Source organism: Canis lupus, chromosome 9 (genome assembly GCF_011100685.1).
Source record: "Canis lupus familiaris isolate Mischka breed German Shepherd chromosome 9, alternate assembly UU_Cfam_GSD_1.0, whole genome shotgun sequence".
NCBI lineage: Eukaryota > Metazoa > Chordata > Mammalia > Carnivora > Canidae > Canis > Canis lupus.
In genome coordinates, this window is record NC_049230.1 from 8,631,683 (window position 1) to 8,648,450 (window position 16,768).

The 16,768-nt window shown below is 45.4% G+C and overlaps 1 long non-coding RNA gene across 1 annotated transcript; it reads left to right on the forward strand.

Annotated features, from left to right (window-relative positions):
• The first annotated feature begins 3,084 nt into the window (after nt 1-3,084).
• Nucleotides 3,085-14,270, forward strand: LOC119873409. The gene is made up of 3 exons (XR_005363988.1): nt 3,085-3,852; nt 13,394-13,465; nt 14,229-14,270. It is a non-coding gene; the product is annotated as an uncharacterized LOC119873409 (long non-coding RNA).
• Nucleotides 14,271-16,768: the final 2,498 nt, after the last annotated feature.

Genomic DNA, 16,768 nt, shown 5'->3' on the forward strand with positions numbered 1-16,768 from the left:
TCACAGCCAAGAGGAGTCTAAGGAGACATGATGACTATACGTATAATGTGAGATCCTAGACAGGATCCTGGACCACAAAAAGCTCTTTAGGGGAAACTGAGGAGATTTGAAGTTGGCCTTAAGTTGATAATAATGTTCAGTAGTTGGTAATAATAGGGGAATAACTGGGTGTAGGACATACAAGGAATTTCTGAGCCATTTTCTCAATAATTTTGAAAGTCAAAAATCATTCCCAAATAAAAATTGGCTGAAAAAATAAATAAATAAATAAATAAATAAATAAATAAATAAATACGGGGAGCAGGCTGGGTTTTGTCTACAGGTTGTAATTTGCTGACTCCTGCCCTGGAAAAAAGTCTTCGAATCTGAGGACTCATTAGAATCACCAGAGTGACTATTTAAGAATTTTATTTAAAAAAAAAAAGTAATTTAGATAGTTCAGTTATTAAGAAAGTATAAAAAGTCTCTAGTCAGCATTTTCATGATTTACGTATTCTTCCCATCTTCCTTTATGCAGAGACAGACATGAAAGTATGTTTTTGACTTTTTCCCCTTCCTATCATAGCTACTCTGTTTCTTTTTTTCTTTATATGTTTCCCTGAGATCTTTCAAATCAGTGCAATCAGAGAGATCTTTCTCATCCCTTTTCACGAATGCATAGTATTCCAGGTTGATAATAGACTAAACGTTATTTAACGTACCTCTTCTAGATAAACATTTGGCTTGTCTCCAATCTTGACTATTACAAATTGTGTGGGTGTGAATAGTCTTGTATGGATGAAAGCGTAAGCTTGTGGAGGGATATTTTGGATGCCTGCACCCCACTTCAAATAAATCAGAAATTCTGGGGGCAGGTCCTGGCCATCCTCATTTTGACAAACTCTTCGGGTAGCCCTAATGTGTACCCTAGAATGAGCAGCTTTGTGGCTGATCAATCACACCGAGCAAAGTAAGAGAGCAGTAGGGGCACTTTCAGCGGGGTTTTCCAAGTGGGACAATGGTTCTCAAGCCTGGGTACACATCAGAATCACTGAGGAGCTATTTAAAAATATGCCCATACAAGGCTCAACCCAGAACGAAAGTGAATCATAACCAATGAGGGTAGAGTCCCAGCACAACTTTGTAAAGCTTCCTCTGTCTTTTTTTTTTTTTTTTAGATTTTATTTATTTTTTATTTGACAGAGAGAGAGAGAGAGAGCCAGAGAGCATAGGTAGGGGGAGCGGTAGGCAGAGGGAGAGGGAGAAGCAGACTTCCCACTGAGCAGAGAGCCCCATCTGGGACTCTGTCCCAGAACCTGGGCCCATGACCTGAGCCCAAGGCGGATGCTTCGCCGACTGAGCCACCCAGGCGCCCCTTCCTCTGCGATTCCAGTGCATGGTCAGAGTTAAACCCACCCACCACTCAGGGGGAGAAATGCACCTTGTCAAGAGGGAGGAGTTCCATTCATTCAGACCTGTACCTGTGCTTCTTGCTGAACTCTGCTGCTCCCTTTCTGTCTCCATTCCCCTCCCGGCCTCGTGTCTCAGAAAGTAATGTGGAGGTAGATCTAGAACAGAGGATGAGTGGTGCGTCACGGTGAGTGCCCCCCGCCCCCTTGCAAGGACGGGGTGGTGGGCTCGTCCAGCCCACAGGTAGCATGACCATGAAGGGGACGCCCGCTGCCGGAGAGCCCGCATCACTGCCCATCCGTGAGCTTCCAGATTAATATTTTGCCAGCCCTTGATGAACTTCTGTTTCCTTCCGGCAGCCTCTCTTTCCCATCAGCAGAACTATGTGGTGAGTGATGAGGACATTGGAGCACAAACAGAAACTTCTCTTTCCTCATCTTTACTCGATTTCAGTGAGTTGGCTTGAAATCCAAGACATGACATACTTTGGGCATTGCTTCCCCGTTGTGTCATGGGGAAGGACGGATTTCGAAAGAGAAACAAAGACATACCCCTTGGTAATTGATACTTGCCGAGAGCTTACTCACAGAACCCTTGCCCCAAATGCATGCTATTTTATCATCCTCATTTTATAGTGGGGAACTGAGGCCCAGGGAGGTTAGGAAATTCGTTCAAAGTAATGCAGCCAGGCAGTTTCAAAGCAAGCGGATCTCCAAACCAGGGGTACACGGCTCCCAACCCCAAGCTGTATGCTATACCTTCTTCTTCCGATAGGAACTGAATATTTTCCCCTCATTTCTGGGAGCTACCTTAAGCCTACTGTACATTCTTGACAGTTGCCATCTTTGATGGAACCCAAAACCTTGTTGGCCTCCACCTTGGGGAGAAAGAAAAGGACTCCTTTATATTACCTGCCCTTATTCCAAGATGCACTTTCTACACGAGGTAAAAAGGACTGTTTTCCATCTCCAATAAAATCATAGTGATTTTTCATGGCATTGTACCCACACGTTCTTTGTAAAGTTCCTCCTAAGGCACCTCAAACGCCACCGGCCACAACACCATTACAGTAACCTTTAGAGTCACCAGGTGCATAGAAGTGTTATCCTTATTCCCTCATTTAATGATCATTGTGCCCTATTCAATGAGCAAACTGGGCTCCAGGAACTTAAAGAACTTGTCCAACGTCATGTCGGTAGGAAGTGGTGTATGGCCAGGTTCAAATTCAAGTCTCGCTTGAAGCCCAGGCCTATGCCCTGCCCATCCCAGCGTGTTTTCTAGGGAAATCTTCTTTTCACCCCTGGTGCATCTTTCCCACCTTCCTCTTACTACCCCGAAAGACATTCAGACGTGTTGAGTTGCTATTTCTTCTACCCAGGCCAGAGAGCATGAGGATGGAGCATGGATTGATATGCAGCTAAGCCTGGTCTTGCCCAACCAGCGCCAGAAGAATTCCAGGCATTAGAATCCGGGCAAGGAGCTGGAGTGAGAACCCAAGGGTTAATATTGCTATAGTGGGAAAGTTATCTGCTTTGTTGTACAACACAGCTTCCCAGCACTACAGAAGGGGCTATTAGCATGCAAATGTACTTTGCCTCTTGCTTTTTAATGTTTTACTTCTCTTAATTGCTGAAACCGGTTGTAATTTCTGAGCACTGCTGGCTTCAGGGAAGTAGTTTCCTCTAAAGGGATCTATCATTGCACCTGGAAAGATTTTTGAATTCTAATTTTATTAACCATTTGGGTGAGGCATTTTCTCTTTTTACCGAAAGAAGAAGGAGAGGAAAGAAAAAGTCCAGGTTGAGTTTAGAAACCTTCTCCTTTTGCCTTAGTCTGGTCCAGTGCTTTAGCTTCCCCTGAATTCCTTGGTTTTGAGTTTTGACATTCCGAATAAGAGATCAGAAGTCACATCTGATATTTGACGAAGAGAAGAGGGAGCTTATTAAAGATTTCAGGTGTCAGACCCGTGGTAGTGAATTTGCAAGGAGGAATTTCTCTGACTGCTACTTGGATTGGAGCATAATCTATTCTCTCATTCAGAGGTATTTAGATGAGTGCATTATTTCTGTGGTGCTCACTGATGCCAAAACTACCTCCCATGAAGTAGAAATGACCAGAGAGCCTCTGTCACCGTAAGACCCATGTTAGACCAAGCAAGACACTCCGCCAATTTAAGGCATAATTGCCTCTTCCTCTGCATCCACACATCCATCCCAACTGAATTCTTTGGAGACATTCTGAAATCGGGTGTGCGGGCTCCAGAAAACAAGTCCCTCTTGTAGACTTTCCACAGGCGCCACTGTTGGTCAAGCCATTTTGCGTCCTGGGAAGTCCGTTCCTGAGGAACTCTTGGAGATCATAAGCCTGACCTGGCACTTCTTTCTGGTTGAAAAGCAGTCTTGGAGAGCCTGAAACCCGCAGGGGCCATCACTGCACGCAGATCCAGGACCGCTGTTGGCAGAGGTGGGTACTGGAGACAAGGTGGGAGCAGCACAGGGGTGTAGTAATGTTGGGGAAGGGTATAGGATGCCTCGACCACTTGAGGCAAAGGGTTGATAGGAAAATTCTACCTCTGCTGAGCTTGTGATACCACACGCAACATCTTCTTGTCTACCATATAGAAACGATCCTTAGATATTCCTCAGCCATTAGAAACGACAAATACCCACTATTTGCTTCAACGTGGATGGAACTGGAGGGTATTATGCTGAGTGAAGGAAGTCAATCGGAGAAGAACAAACATTATATGGTCTCATTCATCTGGGGAATATAAAAAATAGTGAAAGGGAATAAAGGGGAAAGGAGAAAAAAAATGAGTGGGAAATATCAGAAAGGGAGACAGAACATGAGAGACTCCTAACTCTGGGAAACGAACTAGGGGTGGTAGAAAGGGAGGTGGGCGGGGGGTGGGGGGTGACTGGGTGAGGGGCACTGAGGGGGGCACTTGATGGGATGAGCACAGGGTGTTATGCTATACGTTGGCAAATTGAACACCAATAAAAAATAAATTTATAAAACAAAACAAAAAAAAAGAAAAGATCCTTAGGATCTTTTACTGGCCATCCACCACTTTGTTAGCTTTTTAGCTTGCGATTGGATTCTGAGTTTCTGGGAAGCCCAAATGCAATGGTCTCCTGCCTTATTGAGTGAAAGGGTGATATACCCACCACCATAAAGCTAGGGCCAGCCTGCAGGGCGTTGGTTTTCTTGTCTTCCCACACACACTTCTCTGCATCCCCACGAAGCCCTTCCTGGCCAGTGTCTTAATGAATGCACAGAAGAGAAAACCACAACAGAAAATAGATCATGAGCCTGCCTGTTGATTTATTCGTGGACACATTTGCAGGCCTGGGGGATTGTAATGTCTGAATGGGCCCAAGTTAAAGCCGAAAGAGGTTGTGGCGGAGCTGAGCTCCGGATGGAGACTCTGGAAGAAACCAAAACGAAGACAAGAGGAATGTGCTCCGGGGTCCAGGAGGCTGGAACAGCACAAGGCAGTGAAGTGACCGTCCAAATGGAGAGCGGGATGCTTATCATACAAAGGAATTAAACCCACTTGGGCTCTCTCCTGCTAATCTGGGGCTGTGGGGGGTTAAATACGGTTACATTTTCATTAGGTGCTAATAGCCAGAGGGCAGCTCGGGGCAGCAGGGACCAGACATTGTCATGCAGAAAGCTCCCCCCAGGCAAGGGAAGGTCAAGGCAGGTGGGGTGGGGGGCTAGGAGGGCCCAGCCAGCCCTACAGCTTGGTCTGGGAGGAAAGGGTGGGGTGTGCTTGCAACTATTGTTGGCCTCAGAGTTCCATCAATGGGAAAAGTCATGTTTTCTGCAAAGGGTACAAGGTGGAATTGTTGGGGAGGGGAAGTGCCGGTGGGTGGCTGGGGACAGAGCGAGGCCACTTGTGACTCTGTCCACCTTCTAGGGAGCCCTCCCCACTGTCGGTCTCCTCTGAGGCTCTGTCAGGGTAAATGGAAGATTCCACGCCTGTCGGGCGTGGGGGGGCATGGGGTGGAGGGGCAAGTTTGGGAACCAGGGAGAAAGGACGTGAGCCATTTGGACGGTCCGGCCCCTTCTCCCTGGAGAGGACGCAGAGCTGTGTAGGGCGAGCTTGGACCTCTCAGCTGTCCGGGCACAATGGGGAAAGTATCTTTTGTGGCATTAACGGCTTTGGGGAGGGGAGAGGGGAGGGTGCGGGCTGCTGGGGAGGGGTGCAGTTGAAGAGGAGGAGAACAATGTGTGAGAAGCTGAGGCTGTGGGTTTCCCACACGGACCAATATGTCCCCCCCACCCCCCTCTGGGAGAGACAGATCCGCAGCGACCAGCCCACAGCTGATCCCGCCTTGATTGGCTTTTTTTCCCATTGTGCTCTCAAGGGACGAAAATCCTTTTGTGGCGTGAAAGGAGAGGCGTTCCTGCCGTCCCCTCCCTCGAACTGATTGGCTGTGTCACAGGATGGCCAAATCCACCCGGATTAATGTGTGGCCGACCCGGCCCAGAGTGGGGACGTCTGAGTCCGCCCCTTTGGGCCAGGGTGTCTGCTGCCCTGGGAGCAGGGGAGGGGGACCCAGAGGGGCGGGCCACCACCTTCTTCATATTTATTATTCTCCCCACCCTCCCCAGCCCTGCGGGGATGTTTATTCATGGGCCACATCTGCTGGCTGGCAGGCGACATGTCTCTTGTTAGAATGCCTGGAGTCCCCAAGGAGCCGGGAAAGTGGGGCACATTCCTTAGGACAGGCCTCTGCGCTTTGCTCACATCATCCTTTGGCTTTTGAACCCACCTGTAATCTTAGGCCTCCCCGCCGCCGCCCGCCCGGCTCCCGCCTTTACCTGCCCTGAACTTCTCACCTGGAGATTCTGGGTTCTCTCGGCTGCCTCCCAGTCCCCGGGCCCGCCTGGAAGGAGAACACCTCTCTCTGCTCTTTGCTCCTCTGTTGCTTCTACTTGAATCACATTCCCCTCTGTGGCTTCTTGTATAAATAAATCTCAGGCCTTAAAATATTTATTTATTTATTTATTTATTTATTTATTTATAATTATTTATATATATACAATTTATATATATAATTATATAATATATATAATATACTTTAATATATTATATAGTATATATAATAATATATATACACTTTATATATATTAGTATATATACTAAATATAATATAGAATAACATACACTATAGTATAATATAGTATAATATATACTATATATATATATATATAACCTCTTTCGTTGTGCTTATCATTCTCTACCGTAAGTAGTCATGATTCCTCTCAGGACCTGTAGGATCCCAAAGGTCAGGCTTTGTCTGTCTGATTTACCCCTGTCGCCTCACCTGCCCCCATCTAGGTCTGATTCATAAGGTGTGTACTTGGGTCACTCTGAACCTGCTGGTGGAATGAAATGAACATATGCAGCTGGACCCCAGGTCTCGGACCTCTCCTTCAGACCTGTCAAGGAACTATGCAATTGCCTTTTTTCCCCATTTGTAATGTGACACAAATTTGCTTCAACATAGTTTTCCATTCGTCCGCCCCCTACGTGGTTTTAGCAGTAGCGGGCCTTGGCGCTTGACATCTCCAAAGATGGGATGTCGAGGAAATAGGATAAGGCCCCAACACAAAGAGGATGGACAGAGCCATGCCCAGATTCAAGGGGACAGGACATTCTGTCAAGCTACTCCCAGCCCTGTCTGTCTCTAGGGCCCGCTGGGTGACAGTCAGCCTAGTAAGTGCTTCTGTGTGGGCAGCTGGGAATGTCTTTGCGATTTCCTATTGTAATCGATATTGGTTTTGGGAAATGGGATGCCCTCCAACATACTCAGGAATATGGCAAAAGAGGGAAACTATTTTAAAAATAAGAGAAATTGTAGCGTTTTTATGGACAAGCCTGGTCAAATCTGTATAGGTTTTAAGTGATGAAGTACTAGCAGACCAGGCTGTGCTGGAATTACACAATTTTAGCAGCGCCATCAAGAATTGAGACGAGACAGTGGCTAGCTCTAGGTGTGAGTGAGGAGTCCCTGAGATCCTGGGTGTGGCTTCTAAGCCAATTTAAGGATGCTAAGTAGGACATCTTTCAGGTATGCAGTTGAGAGCCTACAAGAAATCAGAGAATTGGACTATGATTGGCCCAGAGATGCTTTGACCTCGAAGCTCTGCTAAAGTATGACTCCACTCTATCAGTCATTTACCTATTAGCATGAACTGATTCGATCAAATTGCCATTATTTAAATCTTAGCTGACATCAAGGACTGTAGGTAACGGGAACTTGGTTACCAGGAATCGGTGTGGTAAGGGTGGAATAAAGGCTAAGAAAGCCCTAAGATCCTCCAAGAAAGGATCCCAGGAGGGGGAAAAGTGCAGAAAGGGAGGGGAGGGGCTTTTGGGCAAACTCCACCCCCCTGAAAAAAAAAATTTGCCTGAGAGCATTCCTGTCTGGGTAATATGACTTTTCCACCTCTCTGTTCCCAGAACCCAGCATATAATAGTTATTGCTGCAAATTGCTCCCTTAAAGGTTAAATGAGAGGACCTAAGAGCCAAAAGCACCGTTCAAAAGGAAAGAACAAAACAAAAAAGCCACATGAGTTCTTAGTTCCAATTAAGCTTGACAAAATACTATTTGAAATACAATTCATTCGCAAATTGGGATCAGTGCATTAGACTGGGCTTGGGAGCTGAAGTCAATCAGCGGGGTCGGGAAAGAAGTGGCTCCGCCTCCGAGTGGATCTGAACCACCTCCCCTGATTAATGCGGAATCCCAGGGCTTATCCGTACCACCCATCCCAGTGTGTCTGCCAAGGGGGACTTGCGGCAGTGACCTGGGGGTGTCAGACAAAATGCAAGTCTGGGTCCCCAGCCAAGACCCGCCTCTTTAGAATTTGGAAAGGGGTAGGGCCCTGCGAATCTGCATTTTAACAAGCACCCAGGTGATCCTCATGCATGCTCAAGTTTGAGAACGGTTGGGTTGAGTAGAAGAGCTAAATCCAAAGGCTCCACCGCTCCTCAGACCCCACTGCAGTACTCACTGCTCTCCTGAGAAGATGCTCAGCTGTAGGGAAGCTGATGCGTGAGCTCAGAGTTAAGCAGCTATAAGAGTGATGAACACTTAAAAATGAAAAAAAAAATCCCACTTTCAATTCAATTAGTGAACTCTAAGAGCCTGCTTATTTTTTTTTTAAGGGGGCTTATTTTTAATAGAAAAATGTTCCTGTTTGAACATGGAGCTTTACCTTCCAAGTCATAGAAGGTTGAAAGGTAGCTTTGTGAAAGTGATGGGTTCATGAAAATTTTGAGAAACTTTTCTTTTTAAAGATAAGATGTTTGTCTCTGGTTGCCATGAAAAGGTTGAGTGCCTTCTCTAAGTAGGCTTATACAGACCTCCATGCATCAATCCATAAATAATGCATTTATTCATAGCTTTCTAAGAACTCAAGCGTTAGGACAGAGTTTTGTCTGAGAGGGAATTTTGCAAAACTTGAGCATTGCTCTGGATGTTTATGCCTCCGTTTCAAACTGACTTGAATTGGGCTTAGAATGGTTGGGAAGAAGATGGCCCAGGGGATATGTTAGGAAAAAAAAAAAATCTCAGATGGGTCTTGGTGTATCAGAAGGAAGCACTGAAATTGATGTTGTTTCTCCCAATTTAGTTAGACAGCCATTTTATACTTAAAAATATCAATTTTTAAAAATAAGAGGAAACCTGGGTGGCTCAAGTCATTTAAGCATCCGACATTTGCTCTCAGCTCAGGTCTTGATCTTGGGGTCTTGAATTCAATGCCCACCTATTTAACAAATAAATTAATTAATTAATTAAGATAAAATAAGAAGAAACATCTTTAGTTCTGTTTCTAGTTTTAAGAGAATCTGCACACCTTTTGTAAAGGTCCAGGACGTTAGCTGCAGCTGAGTTAGTGATGTCATAATGAATTACTTCTCGATAAGATGCATGGCTGGGGAGCAGCCTTCTAGGACAGAATTTATATAACCCAAAGTCAAAAACCACAGTTTTCTAAAGCAAGCCCTCTCATGAAACAGTTTTCTATAACATCTTGTGTCTCAATGGTTCAGAACGATTGTGCGAGTACAAATACCATAAACCTCAAAGATGCTTTGTAAAACCTCTGTATTTTCCTACGTATTATTTTATGTTCACCACAGTTATACACATAGTTCTTTGCTTTTGTATTGAAATATAATAATATACCCACAGAAAAGTGCTCGGATGACAAAGGTGAGCAGCTTGATGAATTTCGTGTACTGATCACACCTTTGCAACCAGCGCTGGGATTAAGAAGCAGAACTTTAGAAACCCCTTCGTGCTTCCTTCCAGAGACTCTTCCCCCCTTCCCAGGGAGGGAAACCCCTATGCTGACTTTTAACACTCTCAATTTGTATTGCTTATTTTTGAACCTTATATAAATGAAATCACACACTACGTGTGGTTTTGCGTCGGGCTTCTTGTCATCCAGTCTGACTGTTGCATAAAGTCATAGACTGTTTATTCTCATTGTGGTAAAATATTCCATTGTGTGAAAATACCACAATTTATTTTTCCATTCTGCTGTGGATGGACATTTGGATACTTTCCAGGCTGCGCTCTTATAACTGGAACATGCATGGAGTTCAGAGAGGTCTACAAAGCTTGCAAGATGAGGACATTTTCTTAATTGATAAAATCCTAGCTCATTTTTGAAATATGATGCTTAAAAAAAAAAAAAAACAAAAGCACTCCCCCAAGTTGCAAACGTGTCATTGTGCTACATGTTGTACTAAGGAAAACAAACAGATACTGTCCCTCATCTCCAGAGGCTACAATCTAAAATAGGTAAAACGAAAATAAAATAAAATAAAATAAAATAAAATAAAATAAAATAAAATAAAATAAAATAATAAAATAAAATAAAATAGGTAAAACGTTAGCATGAAAAAAAGACATAGATGATACAGAAATACTGAGGGAGCATGAGATGATACCGAAATGCTCACAATTTGCACGTGTAAATTTTTATTTAGAACTAACAGCATACTTTGTACTACTGATGTCTCTAGAGGATTTTATTTGCCGTTGACCTGGTTTGCCGTGGAGCTCTGTATTGCTGGGCTTCATGAGAACCGAGGGCTGGGCTCTCCATCCAGCTCCCACCTCTCAGGAGCCAATGCCCTCTCATTCTGCTTTGCAGATAGAGCTGCTTCACAAGCCCCTCTGGGAAATTGCTCTGCTCGGTGTACTTGCAGTTTCTGCTGCACCGTAATATTGTGGCCATGACCGTGGTTGGCCCCATGCTGACCCAGCCTAGACTCCACTTGCTGACTTCTCTACTCAATTCCACCTGCTAACTGGAACCGCATCTTGTTCTCTGTGTCTTAATCACCAAGCCCCCAGGGGTGCAATCTGCTTGGCCCAGCTCCTCTTGTGTTCACTTGGTGAATGGGACGAGTTGAGTCAAGGGATGCAATCGACTGTTACTTGGGTGGTGGGTCCAGATGTCCTGCCTACGTGTGTATCAGGTGCAGTGGAATCGGCTAAATTTTAAGAGATCCCTCCCAACCTGTGAGCCCAAGAATGATGGCATCATCCAGTTCTGTCTCTGGCACAGGGAGCAGAAAGTCCTTCAGGGACCTTCCATTCTCTGCCTGGAGACACCTTCATTGTCATTCACCATCATCATTATCAGTAATTTTGATATTGAAGCTCCATGATTCACTTACTAATTTTACCCTTTTATCGAAATGCACCATTTTCTTTCAGGCCAGAAACAAAAAGCACACTTTAAGTGGTTTAAATATACACAACAACAAAATAAATAAATAAATAAATAAATAAATAAATAAATAAATAAATACAACAGATAGTAAGTACACATGGGGGTAGTAAGTCTGGAGGAGTCTTCACTGAATCCTGGGTTTTTAAAGATTTTATTTATTTGAGAGAGAGATATATAAATAGAGAGAGAGAGAGAGAGAAGAGCCAGGTGGAGAGGTAGAGGGAGGAAGAAGAGAAGCCAACTCCCTTCTGAGCAGGAAGCCTGTTGCGGGCCTGGATCCCAGGACCCTGGATCATGACCTGAGCTGAAGGCAGATACTTAACTGACTGAGCCACCCAAGCACCCCTGAGCCCTGTTTAGACTGGAGCCAGGGAAATGATTACAGGTCCCCATGTCCCCTGGGGGCCAAAATCTAAAATAATGACACTGTCCAAAGAGCAGCAAACTTGTTTGTGGCTCTGACTGAACTGTGTGGGTCCTTTTTATATGGAGAAGATACTCTGTGATTTAGACATTGGTTCTTAATACTATTTTAAGTGCATTTATGCATGCACACGTATGTGAGCATATATGACATACATATATACACAATATGTACATAATTAAATAGGGGGGCAAATACACAGATACATATATACATACATATACACATATACGTGTATGTTGTGTATATATAATTTTATTATATAGTAAATACACTAATATATACATTATTTTATTATATATTATTAACATAATATATCACTATAATTTATTATAGTAATTTTTAATATTAATTACATTAATACATGGTTAATTATGTATTATTGTATATACGTATATGTAATAATATATGTATAATACATAATTAATACATAATACAAAAAGCAAAGTGGTTCTCTGAGCCAGTCTGATTTGCCATCTCATTTAATTCCTGGAGTGCTGGTACTAGAAGGGCTCTCTTTGCTTTTATAAAGAGAAACTGAGGCACAGAGAGGAAAGGTGGCTTGGCCAGGGTCACAGAGCAAGCCAGTAAGAGCAAGGACTGTCAGCTGTCTGCTCTCTGGCTTCCGAGCCTATCAGCCCTCTGCCCTTGGAGTGCGCAGCCCAGTGCTGTGGGACAAGTGTGCGGAGCTCACGGTCGGGCAGAAAGAAGCGATGTCCTGCTCCCCCAGGATGCCGTGTGCCGGAGAAGCCCACTGAAGGGGACTGTGGCCGGGGTGTTTTTGACCCGTGGGCGCCTCTGCGGTGCTCAAACGTCAGGACTCTGGGGGGTGGACCAGCAAGCAGGCCATGGAGTGAAGGCGGGAACTAGGCATTTCCCTCTGCTCTGTATCCTCAGTGCCTGTCCCAATGCTTGGAGCAAACCAGAGTTCCAAAAACATTTGCTAAGTCAACTTCCTTATTTAACTGGCTTTCAAATATAAATACCTGTGGGGTGGGTTTGTATTTCAAATTGTCATCCATGAGTTGACATTGATGAATGAATGAAACGTTTGGAGGGCAGGTTTTCTATCAGGGAGAGGGAGACAGTGTGACATCACTGGCTTCTGGGAAATGGGGAGCGAGAACAGGTATGGACCGGGAAGACCCCAACCACGAGGACACATGGGGTGTGTTGCACAATTTGCACCCGGACTGCCCCAGCCAGGTGGCCCATGGCGGCCGTGAGAGACGCCTCTCCCAGGGGCCAAGCCAGGGTCTCACAGGTAATCCTTCTTGGGTCTTCACCCATTTCCTATTTTCCCTGAGTTAACAGATGTTTCCTTTCTTTCCCTTATTGGCTTTCATGTCATAATTAAGACACGCTTTTCGGCCACGTGTCCTCACACACACAGTGGTTACTGCACCAGATCTTATCCCTCTGCCCCCTAGCCTGGGTCCCCGGCCCGCTGCTTCCTTTAACCCCTTCCTTCGCGCCTCCTCCCCATCGTACTACTGTTTACTGAGCATTTCCTTGGGCCAGGCTCCAGATATGGGTTCAATTTCATCTCTTTCACACAACAGCCTCCTGAAATGAGTTGGTACTTGTTTCTACACTTTATAGGTGAGGAAACTGAGCTTTCCAGTCCAGTAAGTGGTCAAGTTTGAAACCAGATTCTCTGTTAAAGTCCCGGCTCTTGGAATGACACCCCGTATTGTCTTGCTCTGTGAATTCTTAAACTTGACGCCCTGCATTAACACCATGGAACGGCCGCTGGTGGGTCTTCCAACAATCCAGTCTTCCTCAGATCTGCTATTCATTCTCCTTTCCAGGCTCGACACACCCTCACATCCCCAGCATCTGGCCAGGCGTGCCACACCTCTGCTCTCCTGCCAGCCACTCAGGTGTGTCAGTAATTTCCAATGTCTTTTCTTGGCATTCCCCCAACATCAATTTGAAAGTTTCTTTAGTTTCAAGAGTTGAGTTTGCATTTTAAGATGAAATCTAGGAAAAGGGATTTGATAGCACTTTGATGTCATTGGGCAACAGTGAGTTGGGGGTAGAGAAAATCTTGATTTGGGATGTGCTATCAAATCCCTTTGATATTATTGATTGAATGATCAATGAATGATCAATCATTCATTCAACCCACCAGACATGTTCAGCATCGCCGAACCTAGACACCTAAACAGAGCATCTTCAGGACACAGTGCTTCCTTCCTGGGTCAAGGCCCCCAGGCCTCAGCCTGATGCCTGTGTAGGATGCCACATGCTGAACAACTTGAAAGAACTTCGGAGAAAAGTTGAAGGCCGCCAACAGCGTCTTGCCATCACCATCTTGATCGTTAGTGTTAGGTTAGCCTGCATTTAACACGTGCCCTCTCCCTTTAGTCGCTTTGTCCTTTCCCAGATCCATAAGCAGTGGTGATGAGCTTGCAGGCATTTCTGCTAACATCAGACTTATATTCTAGATTAGGAAAGAAACAAAACAATTTGACCCTAATGTTCAGGGGATGGGAGGTTCATCTTTGTTTCCTCCAGTTTACTTATTTCCAACACTGACAACGAATCCATTACATCGTGATATAACATCATAATTTGTTTCTTTTTCTTTTTAAAGATTTATTTATTTATTTATTTATTTATTTATTTATTTATTTATTTTAGACACAGAGAGAGACAGAGACACAGGAGGAGGGAGAAGTAGGCTCCATGCCTGGAGCCCGACGCGGGACTTGATCCCGGGACTCCAGGATCGCGCCTTGGGCCAAAGGCAGGCGCCAAACTGCTGAGCCACCCAGGGATCCCCTTGTTTCTTTTTTTAAAGATTTTATTTATTTATTCATGAGGGACACAGGGAGAGGCAGAGGGAGAAGCAGGCTCTCTGTGGGGAGCCCAATGTGGGACTCGATCCCAGGACCTCAGAATCACGACCTGAGCCAAAGGCAGACGCTCAACCACTGAGCCATCCAGGTGCCCCCATAATTCTTTTCCTACTTTTCTTTCTTTCTTTCTTTCTTTCTTTCTTTCTTTCTTTCTTTCTTTTCTTTTCTTTTTTTTTTTTTTTTTTTTTGGCTCATCTTTAGGAGACATTTCTGGTCGGTTAGTCCTTTCAGGATTCAAGAAGGTGTTAAGGTGTTAATAAAAGATGGTCCAAAAAAAGAGCAAAGAAAGTGGAACCACTTCTGGGAGTTTGTTCACCTGGAGCAGAGTGATGACAGGTCAGAGTTGGTAGTTACCTTTATACTCTTGGAGGGGAGGTAGAAGAGACCTCGCAGGACACATAGGATGGGTCAGGCATTTCTGGGCAGGTTTCTCCCTCGGATCCCCACAATATGAGTGAGATTGGTGCCATGTCCAGACTTTCGCACAGGAGAAAACTGAGGCTCTCAGAGGGTAGGTGTTTGACCTACGGTGCTCAGCCTGCAGTCAGCAGAGCCGCCTCCACACTTGACCAGGCTGGCTGCTGCACCCTTGCCCTGCAGCCCAACCCAGGGGACGCTGTCCTCTGGTGGTGACAGTTCCATCTTGTTCCATCCTTCACGAGTGAGAGGACAGAAGGAGAAAGGGGAAGCGTGGCAACCAAAGACTTTTACATTTAGATTGGGAATGCCACTCAGGAAACCTGGAGATTTGGCCTTGGGGGGGCAGACAGACAGACCTGGGCTCAGATCCTAGCTCTGTCAATATTTTGCTCTGTGTGCTCTTTATTTCTGCTCTCTGCAGCAGGGCTCTGAGGGCCAACTGCTATGGCATAAATTGCAAGCAATGCTTAATACCTAGGAAGGGTCCCGTGTTGGCAGGTGTTACTAACAGACTCTGTGATGGATTGTCCTATCTTAGGCATATGCTTCTGAGAAAATCTTGGAGCTCAATGCATTTGGTGTGCTCACCTGCCGAATGCATTCCGCTTCCCTCAGGAGCCTCTGCAGTTAGTTGATAACCAGTGAGCAGTTGAATCACTGTGCTGCAAAGGACTATGATCTTTTTTTTAAATTTTTATTTATTCATGATAGTCACACACACACACACACACACACACACACATAGAGGCAGAGGGAGAAGCAGGCTCCATGCACCCGGAGCCTGACATGGGATTCGATCCCGGGTCTCCAGGATCGTGCCCTGGGCCAAAGGCAGGCGCCAAACCACTGCACCACCCAGGGATCCCCAGGACTGTGATCTTTTTGATTCTGGCTTTCAGATCTCAGGGCTGGAGCTCTAAGAGATGGTCTGGGAGTCTGGCCATGCCTTCCTCCACGATCGCCTTCAGAAAAGTGGAACACGGAACTCAAGATGCAAGTATATCCCCTTGTGACTCCAGTCGGTGGAAGGCATGGTGGAGAACAGCAGGTGGACAAAGCTTCCCTGGGCCTGGCTTCAGGTGGGACACCTCTCACCAAACCCACAGATTATGGGGCTGACCCAGACCCAGGCAGAGCAGGGGATGGCCCGAACCCCCCAGCTACCGCCGCAGGCTCCCCTCCGAGCTCAAACACTCCCAAGCCCCTCGTTAAGGACCCCATGACCCCAGAACTGAAGGATGGTCCCAGGCAATGACTTTGACTCTTGATAGAAAAAAAAAAAAGGAAAAATGTGTGAATGAAAAGCAAGAACTCTCGGAATTTGAGAGTTTCAGCCTGTCTTTTTTTTTTTTTTTTTTTTGAGGATGACAACATTTTAAAATATATGCAAATGAACGGTTCTAACAGTGGTGTTTTTAGAGCTTTTACTTCTAATAGAGGAAGTTTCCGTAGCACTCAGGACTATAATGATTTTATGAAGATCCTTACATGGGGGGTGAAGTCAAAACTCTGAATTTAAAGTGCTTTGGGGGGACACCTGGGTGGCTCAGCGGTTGAGCGTTTGCCTTTGGCTCAGGGTGTGATCAGGGGATGGGGGAGGGGATTGAGTACCGCATTGGGCTCCCCACAGGGAGCCTGCTTCTCCCTCTGCCTCTGTCTCTGCCTCTCTCTCTCTGTGTCTCTCATGAATAAAGAAATAAAATCTTAAAATAAATAAATAAATAAAGTGCTTTGGAAACATGGTGGCTCATCTTGCCATGGTCTCTGCCAAGGACTCTGGGCCTTTTAGCAACCGCAGGTAGTATCTGAGCTGAGCGGGGGTTCTAAGGCTTGGGGCTGAGTTTGCAGGGTGGAGTCTTCCAGGATTCCAGCACTAAGCACTGACCAACTAGATCTGCACAG